Below are 15,199 nucleotides of genomic sequence, written 5' to 3' on the forward strand. Positions count from 1 at the left end.
GACCAACAAGAAAACACGGATCACGAATCTGTCAATACATCTTTATTATTAACTTTTTATGTATGTACACATTTCCAGGGGTGTCCAAACACACGTTCCTTTATTTTGGGGATGGGGACTGATGGTGACCTGTGCCGTTTGTGTCCGTGTGACAGGGTTCAGTACGCCGGCTACACCGTGAGTCGACCCCCCGGCGACGTCGGGCGCTACATGTCCATCCCTCACCACCACAGAGGAGAGGTGCAGTTCCTGGGCAGGTTAGTAAACATCACTACACCTCCTTACCTAAGGTTGCTGGTTCAAGCCCCACCTCTGCCAGGTTGCCACTGTCGGGCCCTTGAGCAAGGCCCTTAACCCTCAATTTCTTAGACTGTGTACTGTAAGTCACTTTGAATCATAATTTTTTCCAATAATTCATTATATTAGTGGCACGGTGGCTTGGTGGGTAGCACAGTCGCCTCACTGCAAGAAGGTCCTGGGTTCTATTCCCAGATGGAGTGTTCTGGATCCTTTCTGTGTGAAGTTTGCATGTTCTCCCCGTGTCTTCATGGGTTTCCTCCCACAGTCCAAACACATGCAGTCAGGTTAACTGGACATACTAGTTCCTCTAGGTGTGCGTGTGTAGGACTGTCACCTCACTGCAAGAAGGTCCTGGGTTCTATTCCCAGATGGAGTGTTCTGGATTGTATGGGTTTCCTTCTGGAGCACAGTCCAAACACATGTAGTCTGGCTATACTAAATTGCCCTAGTTGTGTGTGTGTGTGTGTGTGTGTGAGTGTGTGTGTGTTACTGTAAGAACTGAACCCAAACACAAATGTCTGGCAACCTCAACTGTACCACAAATATCCAGGAAAACGTCCAGCAGTAGAAAAAGGGGCTCTTTTTTCTGGACTAGTAATCAGAAGGTTGCTGGTTCAAACCCCACCCCACCACCAGGTTGCCACTGTTGGGCCCTTGAACAAGGCCCTTAGATCTCGACTGCTTAGACTGTGTACTGTAAGTCACTTTGGATAACAGTGTCTGCTAAATGTGCGCTGTGATGGACTGGCGACCAGTCCGGTGGCCCAGTGATTCGGACCCACTGTGACCCTGATCAGGATAAATTGGTGGTCAAACACAGTAAATGATTGAATAATTCTATATTTTATTTATCGTTCACAGATATACGCTACTCCGCCATTCTAAAGAGCGGCAGCGGCTGGACGGCCTGAACAACCTGCACTACCTCCCCCAAGTGTCCCGGAGGAGTCTGTACACCAACGTGTCCGTCACTCTGGGTCGAGAGCTGGCGCCCGTCGCGGACTATTAACGATTACTCCACAAACACCCGCCGAAACGGAGGGGGGGGGATAAACCAGTTATTTATCTCTCAATTAGTATCAGCTAGAACGGCCGGAACTCCCTTCAGGACCACTCCAGAATCCAGAGAACCTACAAAACCCACAGAATCTACGTGACCTTTTTTCTTTTGTTATTTATTGTTTAATCTTTGAGATGCTCGACGACATCACTGAGCATCATTCCATCATTTCTTTCCGACCCCGTCGTCCTTGAGCTGCTCTTCCTACGTCCCGTCTACCGACCGGACTCTGGCCACGCCCGTCCTCTCCACCGCCCGACCCAGACACCACGCCAGGAACATCAAGTGCCGTGTCTTCTGACCAACGGACCAGAGTCGCCTGTTTACAACGGAATCGAGTTAGCTAGGTAGTTAGTTAGCGTGGTGGCGGCGGATTAGCCGCCGTCGCCGTAGAAACACCTCGTATCTTCAGAGTGAAGCGCAGCGGGTTCTGCGCTCAGAAAACATCTCTCTTATACATATATATACACACGTATATGCACTGATAAATATACAAGAGGGGTCACAGATCCCCAAAACCAAGTGTGACTGAGTGAGTGTGTGTGTGTGTGTGAATGTTACGTGTAAACGCGCGTGTGTGTATGTGTGTGAATGTTACCTGTGTGTGTGCGTGTGTGTGTGCGTAGCCCTTGTCACATGTCCGTCCCTTTTATGGAAGCGAGACCAAAACAAACGCCCGCAGACTCGTCCGACTGGTTTGTTTGAAGTTTGCGTTGTAAAGCAAAGTTATTATTAAAAAATCTTAATAAGTGATCCCACAGAGAAAACCACTCAGCACTAATCCCATGCTAATAGTGCACTAATCCCATGCACTAATACCCCCCCCCCCCACACACACACCCTATTTCAGCTCTTCTAAATCATATCCCATTCCCACTTAGGGGCTGGGAGAAGGGGAATGGGGGGGGGCAGAACATCTATACATCTATTGTGGTTCTGTATGTACACACAGGTTGTTTTAGCTTTTAATATTTGACTGATGATCAATTACGATTCAGTCCTAAACAAAACCGCGCTCGTCCTCCATACAGGCCCGAATGCAAACAACACATCTTCCCATTAACATTTAAAACAAGCTCTGCAGACAGGTGACAGATGAGAAGAAAATAAACCTGAGGATGGCCAAAAGTATTTGGACACCTGACCATGAGATGGAAGATGGAGATGTTGGAATGAAATAGATCCAGAAGCCGAGCTTTGCTTCATCTTTCACCCATAGAGCTTACTCTGTGCCGGAGCAGGAAGGGGCCTTCCCTACACTGTTGGAAGCATATCATTTCCTTTATATCATGATTTATTACACCTGTGAGCAACTGCTATGGTTGAAACACATGAATGAAAATATTAGACTGGGCGTCCGGATACTTTTGTCCATACGGTGTTAGTGTAGACCAGGTGGCAGGAGCTTCAGTCAGCTTACCTGGGCAGCGTTTCAATTACAGACGAGAATTCTAGCCTTTAGCCTTCTTTTAAGTGATCGTTCACAGGAGCGTTGGTGTTAAATGAATAATGCTACGTTCCAATCAGCACCTGCCACTGAGAAGAAAACCGAGACCTTCTGAAAACTGACGCCCGGTGTTTACACGCTCATATCTGCTCCATTTACACAAGGAGTCGATTTACGCTGCCGTTCAGACTTTACGCCTTGTTTACACAGGGAACCTGACAGCCCTGATATTCTTGTTAACATTGTTTTTAAAAAATGGAACGTCATTCTGACGGCGTGAGGAGAGACGCCCTTGAGCTAATGACTTCAGATCAGATAAGTTTACATTATTGTTTAGCAATTTTTACCAAGTTCGAATCTCGGCTCTGCTACCGGCAGGCTGGGCGCCAACACAGACGATGATTGGCTCGTATGTTGGGTTGGATGCAGTTGCGACCTCAACTGTCGTGACTGACGTGAGCTGGTTAGTCCCGATTCCGTCCAAATGGCGAGATTAAAACAATTAGCTGTTGTTAGGAGTGTTTACTTCTGTTGTTTGCTGTGCAGCGCCTCCTGTTGATGATGTGTTCCTGGTTCCAATAAAAACCGGTCCAAACATGGACTGGTTCTCTATATAAAACCGAGCCTGAATGGAACCAGTTCAAGATCCAGAGATATTCTGGTCAACAGGAGCTGAGTGAGAGTCCAGTCAGTCTCCGGCTCCCAGCCGCCGGTGTCTAGCAACATAGCTGGTGCTCAAACTTGAGACTTCCAGATGATCGTGTGAAGACATTATCATGGACGGACGATCCCAAAAGCTTAGCGTGTACGCTGGCACAAGCGAACGTTTGCATTTGTATTGATTTCATAACACTCGCGACGTGGACTGCAGACAGAAGCCGATACTCAGACCACATGGCCTCTCGTGTGTGTGCGTGTGTGTGTGTGTTGCCTTGTTCCGTTGGTGCCTCTAGCTACCTCTATGCCGGTGTAAACTACTCGCGGTCATAATTGAAGCTATTGGAGGTTGTGTACGACGTGTTTGTTTCATTTCTAGCGTGCTAGACTGACCCGAGTCGTAAACCAACCCAGCTCTGTCCACCCACCCTGACCCCGTCGCACACACACACACACACACACACATACTTGAGATCCCACTGTAGCTAACACTGTCGTTACACACTGGTTACGTCGTTGGTCATAGTTGTGTGTGTGTATGTGTGTGTGTGTGTGTGTGAGTGCATTCATTACCATAGAGGCTGGTCCTCTCGTATTTATTCTTTGTGGACATTTAATTTTGCGTGATTGTAATTAAACAGATCAACTAGTGTAAATGAGCGGAGCTGTGATGTTTAAAGCACTGAAACGTCTACGTGAATGGAGAGCCATTTCATATGGCGACGCCAGGGAGAGAGTTTCTTAGCTGTGACACGCCGCCGGCCGCCCACTTCAACCGCTAATGGTGCTGACGTCAGATGCGGAGTATTGTGCAGCTGCTAATTCGCGTTCTGTTTATCCACCATCATTATTCAGCTATCGGCTTTTATTGGTTTTAGACTGTAATCGCCGACGGTGGCGCAGTGAACTGTTCTGGTTTACGGCCGACAAATCCTCTCCTCTCTGGGCGTCTGACTGAGATGGTTCGAACTCGCCAGGCCGGGGGTCTTTAGTTTAGTGTTTAGAAACCGTCCTCACGCCTGTAGGTTGTTCTAGTGAGTGAGTTAGTGCTTATATCCCGACCAGCCTCCCTGGTCGACTGACTGATTCCACTTATCGCTCGCTGGCTCGTAACGACCCCCACACTGGCCTCTCCATTCAAGCGTAGACGCGAGAACCTTTTCCATTCTGATCCGTTCGGTATGACAGGGCCGAGGGGCGTCCGCCTCCCTCCCCCCGATCGAACGGCAGCCTTAAATACTTTTAATTTATTCAACATTAGTGTTTTTTATTTTTTTATATTCAGATTTATTTAAAAAATTCAGATGCTTATGTATGAATGTCCACGTGTAAATACTGTTCAGTAAACCCGCCCGGACACGCACAACCCTAGTGAATTAGCAATAACACAAATGCAAGTCTGACAACACAAAGGACTAAATGTTGATTTTATTTACATTTTTACATTTACATTTACATTTTTTGATTTTATGTGCACAAAATGGATTTCAGGACACTGAAATAAACTCAAATTGAATGAAAATCGGTAGAATTTAACTCCTAAACTGTTTACTCCTCGTCTCTTGATTAAAAATGACATTCTGGTGGCGCAGCTGTGAAATATACTAGCCCGCGATCAGACGGTCGCTGAAGGTTGGCCAAACAGCCAAATTTGGACGACTATTCTTAGTGCAGGTCTCAAAATTGTAATCTTCTACAATTCAGTTGCATAAAGTTTATTTTTAATTAACTTATTTTAAAAATTAAGTGTTACGGGCCGGTCGGGCATCTACACACAGTCACGGTTGGCTGTGTCTGAGGATGGTGGGAGGGATTAGCCAAGGCAAGCGATGGATTGGTGTCCACTCTGGGGCGTGTTAGTGCACCGCACTCAGTGATTGCAGGGGAACCGGACCCACCATGACCCTGACCAGGATAAATCATGCTAAAACATTAAAATGAAATGAAATTGATTGTACAAACTGTGATGTGTAGCTTTTTCGAATGGTTAGTGGAAGTATTTATTTGGATTGTGGCAAATTTCTCTAAAACTCTGATTCAGATCCAGTTTTCCAGATTTTTACACGTCAGAAAAATTCCAAAAACATTAAAAACTTTACTGGAATGTTTTTAAAATGTGTCTAGATGTTATAATCTCAAGAAATTATCACATTCTGAATGAAGCCCATGTTCTAAATGACTGAAAACTATATATATATATACAACTAAAACTACAAAACACTTGATGAAATACACAAAAATAAAATATAATACAGATATATTTAGTAAAAATTAGCCACAGATCGGTTTGTATTTTTATTTTCTTTAAAAGAAAAGGATAAAATGTACTGACTGATCTGTAAAGATCCTCATATTCAGACATATTCAGACTAATCCAAAACTAACACTAAACTATCGAAAAATCTACAAATAACCATCCAATAAAACTTGAAATATTGCTAAAACCAATTTTTATGAATAAATAAAATAAACGATCATATTTAAAGCACAAATAAATGTTTTTAATACATCCACAGTGATTACGTGACGCTGCCTGAGGTAAATCACTCGGTAGGTGCTTCTGAACTGCTGTTTCATCGTTTTAATCCTAAAATGTGCCGTTATATTCGTGTCAGTTTGGTGTATTTTAATGATTTAATGTTATTTGTGTTGTGTTGTCAGATTTAACTTTAAATTGCGATGATTTTAGGATGTTTTAAGAACTTTTTTGCTTCGTCCGAATTGTTGTTTTGCGCTTTCGATTTTCTAGCGTTGTGCATCTATCGGCCGCCGTAGTTTCGCATATTGTAGAGGTTTAAAAGAAAATAAAGATCTAACAGATCAAAATAAAATATAATAATGAACAAATAATTCTGAGCTGTTTATCAGAGCCTGATTTGATGCCACTTATATTATTTTAATGTAATGTAAAGATTACAGCAGTAAAACTTGACATGTTGGTTCCAGAATGTTCCTGTTATAATACAGTGGTTTATTAAACCTGTGGCTCATTAATCACCTCTGAATTCTACGGTCTTTTAAGTGTCTTTATATAAAATGTACGTTTAGATAAAATATGAAGTAATAATTAAAGCTCTTCTGTGATTGTAAGGTGGTGAAGCCGCCTTGATCGATAAGCCATTTGCCACTGTTATCATGGTCTCAGCCTTATGTGTTGGTGTTAAATCTCAGAGTAGAGATGATGATGATGATGATGATTTGTATGATGTGAGACGTTTTTTTTAAATGATTATTGTTAAAAACTGAAGAAACAATTGAAAATAAAAGAGACATGATGCCATACCTCATCACTGTGTCGATCTTGTGTTGTGTTGAGCTGCATGTTCAGACCAGACTCGTCTTCTCGTGTGGGAAAGCAAATGTGAGGCCAAAAATAATATCATCCAAAAGAGAAATGGGGGAAAAACTAGACGGTACTAGAGGTACTAGACGAGCAATCAAAAGGTTGCTGGTTTAAGCTCCACCACTGCCAGGTTGCCACTGTTGGGCCCTTGAGCAAGGCCCTTAACCCTGAATTGCTTAGACAATATACGTATATTGTCACAGTACTTGGATAAAAGCGTCTGCTAAATGCTGAAATGTAAATGCTATCCTGGCACCATATAAAGCATTTATAATAAAGTACATGTGGACACCTGACAGTGAGCTTGCTGGAATGAAAACAGAGTGACCTCAACATGATATTTTCAGCTTTAACTGCGTCTGTCTGTGGGAATTTGTGGCCATTCAGTCAAATGATGACAGCATTTGTATTGTTGGGCACTGATGTTGGTCAAGAAAACCTTAGTTGATGTTCCGGTTCATTTATTCCAGTTCATGTTGAGTGGGGCTGAGGTGACAGAGCTTTTCTTCATGTCTTTATAGATCTTGTTTTGTCCATGGGAAAGGGCCTTCCTTAAACTGTTGCTGCAAAGTTGGAGGGATTTAATTTCCTTCGTATCATTGATTTAATACACCGGTTAGCAACTGTTGTGGCTGAAACACATGAATTCGATAATTAGAAGGGGCGTCCCAATACTTTTGTCCAATGGCTAGGCTGTTCGGCCAACGTCCTCTTAGACATAGCCATAGTTCAATAGTACACGGACACAGAGAAGTCACTAGAAAAGCATAATAATAAAAACTAAATGAATAATCTGAGCTGCTGGATGTAGAAGTAGATTCTGACCCAGTGGATATAAAATGTGTGTTTAGTATCGGAGTGTTTAATGGAGGCATTGTTTATATGAGCCAAGAATTGTTGGATGTTTGTCCTGTTATGCGCTGATCACATGGTGCAACTGCTGCCTTTTATGAGGCTGATAAAGCACAGAGTGCCACGATCACAGTAATAAAGCCATATCATTCACATTTATTAAAGCGTCACTCATTGTTCCTAAGTAAAGGAAGATAAAAAACGACCGGCCGACGTCCTTCATCCGACCTCGCCGTGCTCGTCTCGCACAAGCCCCGTCTTTGTCTCCGCGCCGTCTTTCTCTCCCACCAGCTGCAGGCAGATAAGAGCTGAATGGAGCTTCGTATGGAGAACATCCTGCTGCAGAGCACTCTGGGTATTTTTAGCCTCTGCTCGGAGGCCTGGCGAGCGTCTCTCGCTGTCATCGAGTCAACGTGACGACAGGGAGACGCACTTGTTCTACAGGACGAGGAGGAAAAGACACGTGCTTCCTCACACTCACACGTGCTTCCTCTAAAACCGTCTCTTTATGAAACTGCTGCTCATGCAACATGATCTGCCCGTTAATGGCCCAGTGTTGCATCGATCAATAGAGAGAAGAGGAATGCCATCTCCTCCATCCACACACACACACACACACACAGCACAGTTATGCTCTTCTGGACTCCTGGCCATAGGTAGCTATGACATGATTTACCCATCCTAATGTACTGTTGTGCCACCCAGAAGCCCAAATTTATTTATTTAGTTTTTATTTAACATGATTTGAGTCACAAGCCAGTCAGACGCTCTGTTATGGTTCTTTTATGCTTGATGATGTTTTTGGGTTATAACCACACCTCTGTAAATCACTGACAGGCTTATCTCACTGTTGGAGAGCACACTGGTACACACGGGTACACACAGGTACAAATACAGATACACACTAGTACACACAGGTACAAATACAGATACACACAGGTACATACAGGTACACACACAGGTACACACACTGGTACAAATACAGATACACACAGGTACATACAGGTACACACACTGGTACACACACTGGTACACACACTGGTACAAATACAGATACACACTAGTACACATACAGGTACACACACAGGTACACACAGGTACACACAGGTACACACAGGTACAAATACAGGTACACAGGCACACACTGGCACACACACTGTTACACACACAGGTACACACTGGTACACACAGGTACACACCGGTACACACCAGTACACTCAGGTACACACACAGGTACACACCAGTACACACACCAGTACACACACAGGTACACACTCAGGTACACACAGGTACAGATTGATCTGGACTCTCTTATGCAATTGTGCTCGACTTAAAAATGTCCTTAATAGATTCGATTTGTTCAGAAGTGTAAACACAAACGTAGATAAACACACCAGACGTCCACTCATTCACTCCAAAAAATAAAGACGTCTGTTATCCAGCTTTAGCACAATAACAATCAACATCAAGATACACTGTAGTATTGGGACGCCCCTTCCTATTTTTGAATCCATGGGGTCTGTGTGAAACCCCAGCGCTCTCTCTCTACACAGACACATTTCCCATCATCCTACACTCCCGAGAAGAGGGCGTGTCTAAATTCTTAGATCCCTTAAAATGCTCCTACTGAGGCGCCTTAATTCTGAGTGATGATCTGACTGAATAACGACGCCTCCTCAGCGCTGAAGATCAATCCCAGCATTCAGTGCGGCACGAATTTGGTGGACGAATGGAATGAGAAGCAACCAACGGAGTTCTTTTCACATGTAAATAAATTCTCACTGATGTGTAATCTGTATAAAGGTGTAATTATACGAGTGCGGTTTATTTGTAAATTGGGGCGTCAGGGACAGTTTAAGCGTTTTCGGTACACGGAGGGAGACGTTAGCTGGTGTGCTAACGTCCTGAGGCTAACTGTGTTAGCTTAGTGAGCTTAAACTGCGGTGACGTAATTGTAGAGCGTCTAAATAATCTGCCTCATGAGCTCATGTGTTATTAGAATCCTCTCTACTGAGGAGCTGATCAGGTTGGCACTGCTGGTACCGACACTGTCGTTCTTACCATCACGCCAACCATCTCAGAGCAAGAAGGAATGAGTTTGACCGAAAGTGTCCGTAGTGTCACTTCCTGTACGTGTCCAGTGGTGTTGACAGGCACGTATCGGCTCTGTCAGCCTCAAGACCCCGGACAGGAAATCATTCCAGCCCCCGAGCACCCACTCCTGCACTCTGATGGGTTTTTACTCCTCTCTAAACTCATTTTGATGGAGGTTCGATCAATAAATGAAGTCGGGCGGGCGTCGCTTCCGCCCGCTGCTCCTGTGGCTGGTGCACGTTGGTTTTCATTTCCTGCTCGGCTGAGATGCATTAAGTGGGCTTTACCATGATAGCTGAGTGAACATACATTCAGGGGTCGTACCCTCAGGAGAGCGATAATCTACTAGATACGTGATGCACTGTGTGGTCAAAAATATCAGGACGCCCCTTCTAATGATTAAATTCATGTGATTCAGTCACAACAGTTGCTAACAGGTGTAATAAACAAATGTGATAAGATCTATAAAGACATGAAGAGAAGCTCAGCCCCACTCAACAGCTCTGGGATGAACCGGAACACCAACTGAGGCTTTCTCAGCCTCAGTCGTCTTTTAAATGGGCACAAATTCCCATACACAGACACACCAAGGTCTTGTGAGAAGCAAGAAAAGGTCACACAGAGGTGTCCCAATACTTCTGACAGTCACCTCACCTGTCCACGGCGATGGCGGTCATGGAGTACATGCTGGCGAACACCGCGGCAACCGGGAAGAAGTAATGTAACTCGTGAGGCTTCACATGGTGCAGTGGCTTCTCTTCTGTTCTGGCCGTCTCGTACACTCGCTCAGTGGTCGTCATCTTCCTCCAGGAGATTTTCAGCTTGTTCTCAAAACCTTGTATCTTTGCAGAGCACAAATTCGTAGCTCCGCAACTTCTAATTTGTGTGCTTTTAATACTGTGCCATCACTTTGGGGAAGGCCTTCAATCAAGCCCCCCCCCCCCCCATTCCTGCACACAGCCAAGCTCTAACCTAAATCTCATCCAACACTGACCTGCTGATTGCTCAGCAGGGTGGGCTAGCGCAGCGGTCCCCAAACTTTTCTGCATCATGGACCGGTTTCATATAAGATATAATTTCACGGACCGGCGGGTGCGGGGGGGATTTAAAATAGAATAACTATACTACTCACAAATGAGCTTTTTTCATTGCAACGAGACACTGCTCCCACCTAGTGGTGATTGAAGACATTGCACCCGTAGTGTTTTAATTGCTGATGTAGCGTCTATATTTATTTATTCTTTCTGTGCGGCCTGGTAATAAATGCGGTCCGGTGGTTGGGGACCACTGGGCTAGCGTACAATACCACTGCGCCACCCGAGCACAGATTAGTAATATGTACTTAGCTTCAGGCTAAGCGGACGCTCACTTTAAACGTGAAGCTAAATCGTCTTGACGGCGCTTTAACGTCACTGCTCTGAATTTTCCATAAGTGTAAATAAATATGTGGACAAGTGATGGTATCTAGGGTGTGTGTGAGGGTGTGTGTGAGGGTGAAGAGTTATTAACAGGGTTATTAACAGGGTTATTAACAGGAAATAAATGATTGACTTGCCGTACTTCAGTATTTTGTTATCAGATTTGTTTGTTATCAGATTTGTTTGTTATCGATGAGGCCGCAGGCACGGTTGACGTCACGTAGCTCAGTTAACTTGGGTTTGACCTTTAGCGGGGTGGGCTAGCATACACTACCACTGCGCCACCCGAGCGCACATCAGTAATATGTATTTAGCTTCAGGCTAAGTGGACGTTCGCTTTAAACGTGAAGCTAAAACGTCTTGACGGCGCTCTAATGTCACCGCGCGCCCGCCGGGCGTTTTTTAGTCTGAAGTCCGGCGAGGGCGGCGACCTTTAAAGCGAACAGGGTCTTAACGTTCAGCCCGGCCGCTCACACGTCCTAGCGCACGATTCCCTGTGGTCATTATTTATTGAGACACTTAACCACGCTTCCCGTGACACATACAAACTCATGCAAATCCAGTTTCCTGTTCACTCGTCACACCAGAGCGCCGAGAGCTTCAGTCTCATGTACACGACACAGCCAGAAGTATGTGGACACCCATCCTAATGACTGACTGAATAAATCACTTCTGCCACATCCGTCGCTAACAGGTGTATAAAATCTTCTGCTTTAAAAGTAAACAATATGATTTCAACATTGTGGAAACAGTTTAGGGAATCACCCTTATTATTTCCCTTGTCTATACAGACACGTTGTGACTTGTCATGTACAAAGGAGCTCCAGTTGAATTGGGTCTCAACCCAATTCAGCACTTTTGGGATGAATTAAACCTGGATTGTGAGCCAGAACTTCACGTCTCTTCCAACATCAGTGCTCACATGACCTGCTCACTGATTCTACTGACTGAATGAATGGGCCCAAATTCCCACACACGCTCCAAAGTCTTGTAGAAAGGCGGACCGCTGCGACACCCCAACAGCCAGTACATTTATTTTTATATTTATACGATACTGGAATTGTTAGCGGAACAATTCGGTGAACATGTGAGATGACTATCTTACTGTGGTACATCCACCTTGCGTGGGAGTAAATTGTAGTACCTGGAGATAATCTGAGCAGGCACAGATAAAATACTCCACCAAGGCAGTAAGGAAAGGATCGAACCCAAGTCAACTGAGCTACGTGACGTCAACCGTACCCGCTGCCTCATTGATAACAAAGAAATCTGATAACAAAATACTGAAGTACGGCAAGTCAATAATTTATTTCTTGTTAATAACCCTGTTAATAACTCTTCACCCTGATTATAGTCACTGGGGGTCCAAAGGCAGGAACACACCCTAGATACCATCGTCCACTTATTTAGTTACACTTATGGACAAGCTAGAGCAGCTAATCCACCGTGTGCATGTTTTGGAAGGTCTGAGTGGTGAAGAACCTGAAAAAAACCCTCGCAGATAATGACCAGAGTGAGATCCGAACCCAGCGCCATAGAACCCTGGTGCACGTTGATACTGCAAGACATACAGCCATAACATTAAAACCACCTCCTTGTTTCTACACTCTGTCCATTTTATCAGCTCCACTTACCACATAGAAGCACTTTGTAGTTCTACAATTACTGACTGTAGTCCATCTGTTTCTCTGCATGCTTTGTTAGCCCCCTTTCATGCTGTTCTTCAATGGTCAGGACCCCCACAGGACCACCACAGAGCAGGTATTATTTAGGTGGTGGATGATTCTCAGCACTGCAGTGACACTGACATGGTGGTGGTGTGTTAGTGTGTGTTGTGCTGGTATGAGTGGATTAGACACAGCAGCGCTGCTGGAGTGTCTACTTATTGTCCACTCTATTAGACACTCCTACCTAGTCGGTCCACCTTGTAGATGTAAAGTCAGAGACGATCGCTCATCTATTGCTGCTGTTTGAGTCGCTCATCTTCTAGACCTTCATCAGTGGTCACAGGACGCTGCCCACGGGGCGCTGTTGGCTGGATGTTTTTGGTTGATGGACTATTCTCAGTCCAGCAGTGACAGTGAGGTGTTTAAGAACTCCAGCAGCGCTGCTGTGTCTGATCCACTCATAAAAGCACAACACACACTAACACACCACCACCATGTCATTGTCACTGAAGTGCTGAGAATCATCCACCACCTAAATAATACCTGCTCTGTGGTGGTCCTGTGGGGGTCCTGACCATTGAAGAACAGCATGAAAGGGGGCTAACAAAGCATACAGAGAAACAGATGGACTACAGTCAGTAATTGTAGAACTACAAAGTGCTTCTATATGATAAGTGGAGCTGATAAAATGGACAGTGAGTGTAGAAACACGGAGGTGGTTTTAATGTTATGGCTGATCGGTGTATATTTATTATCTTTTGCTGGCCTCTAGTGGTGAGAGTGGAAACTCTGGAAGAGAGTCCCAGAGACAAGGAGCCAGTCTAGAGAAGGTACGGTCACCAAAACCATGTAGGCTTATTCCACCCAAGTGGTGGAACGAGCTTCCTCTGTCTGTCTGAACATCTGAGTCTCTCGCCGTCTTCAAAAGACGATTAAAAACCTTTATCACCTCTTTACTGAGAACTTAATCTGACTTGTACTTACTTACTCTTGAAAACAAAAAGAACACTAACTTTGGTTCTAACAGGGTTTGAGCAGATTTGTGTTCTTGGACTGTTGTTTACTTAAACTAGAGTAAGGTAACGTTCACTATGGAAGCACTTCTGGATAAGAGCGTCTGCTAAATGCAGAAAATGTAAATGTAATTCAAGCCACGGTGCAACTCTCGGTTTCTCAAAACCTTTAATCATGAAAACGTATAATCTCATAAAAAACAAACCACAAAGTAATAAGGACGCGTACGGGACACACATATATTCCTCTTACAGATAAATTCACACAGCACAAAGGTTTAACATCTTTAGCACCATTTGTGTCGACACAGTCATTGTAAAACAGAGCTGAACGCTAGAACCATGAGATGACGGATCAGTGATGAGTCCGAGTGGCTTATAAATCAGACATGGTTCGACACACTCCTCGGTTGATGCAGTGTTTCCTGACGGAACGACCCCGGAACTGGACGGTCGAGCTTTTCAGCTCTAGCAAACCTGAACCAGAATTAGCTGTGGTGTCAAGTCAAGTCAAGTCTGAACGTTCAGACCGATGCAGCGTCCGAAAGGTCTAGACTGACAGAATCGAGCTCTGGTGTAGATTCCTGTATAAATATCGCTGTTGTAAAAACAAACTTTAAATGAACGGTATTAATAAATAATAAAAAGTGTGTGCTAGCTTACTACTGCTGAGAACTGGGGATCCAGGGTTCGAATATCAGCGGTGCTATCAGCTGGTTTGGAGTCTGCCTGGACACGATTAGCTTATGTCGGTAGAGAGTGAGAGTGGCTAAAACAATCTAGCCATTGACCACTAATGACCAGAGTGAGGATCGAACCTGGCTCCATAAAACTGGATGGCGGGTAATCCGACAGAAGTGTGAGAGTGCGGATTGGGAGTTGGTTTGTTGGAAAGGAGAGAGTGGCTAAAACAATCTAGCTATTGGGAGGTGAGCTTGAATCTCAGCTGTGCTATCGACCGGCTGGGCGCCTACAGAGACTGGCTGCATCTAATGAGGTGCGGGCTTTAAGGTTTACTGACTGTTTGCTGATGCTATTGTGACCTTAGAGACGGGGAACAATGGAGATCAGTGCGTATGCAGTTCCTGCAAACCTTACTCGTGCAGGTGAAAAGAAGTGGTTGCTCACGTGTCGGAGGTATGGTACATTACTGGTTACAGTACGGAAAACTGCAAAGCAAGGGTCCAGGTTTGGGAAACTCTGGTCTAAACTGTACAGTCTATAAAATCTCATCAAGCTTTTCTTCATATAAGTTAACAACAGGATTAGAAACACTATAAAATATACAAAAATGGAACAAACACAAAGAGAATCCTGTTTAAAAAGGGAAGTAAAACAATGCCCTGTC

The sequence above is a fragment of the Trichomycterus rosablanca genome, chromosome 19 (genome assembly GCF_030014385.1).
Source record: "Trichomycterus rosablanca isolate fTriRos1 chromosome 19, fTriRos1.hap1, whole genome shotgun sequence".
In the NCBI taxonomy this organism is placed as follows: domain Eukaryota; kingdom Metazoa; phylum Chordata; class Actinopteri; order Siluriformes; family Trichomycteridae; genus Trichomycterus; species Trichomycterus rosablanca.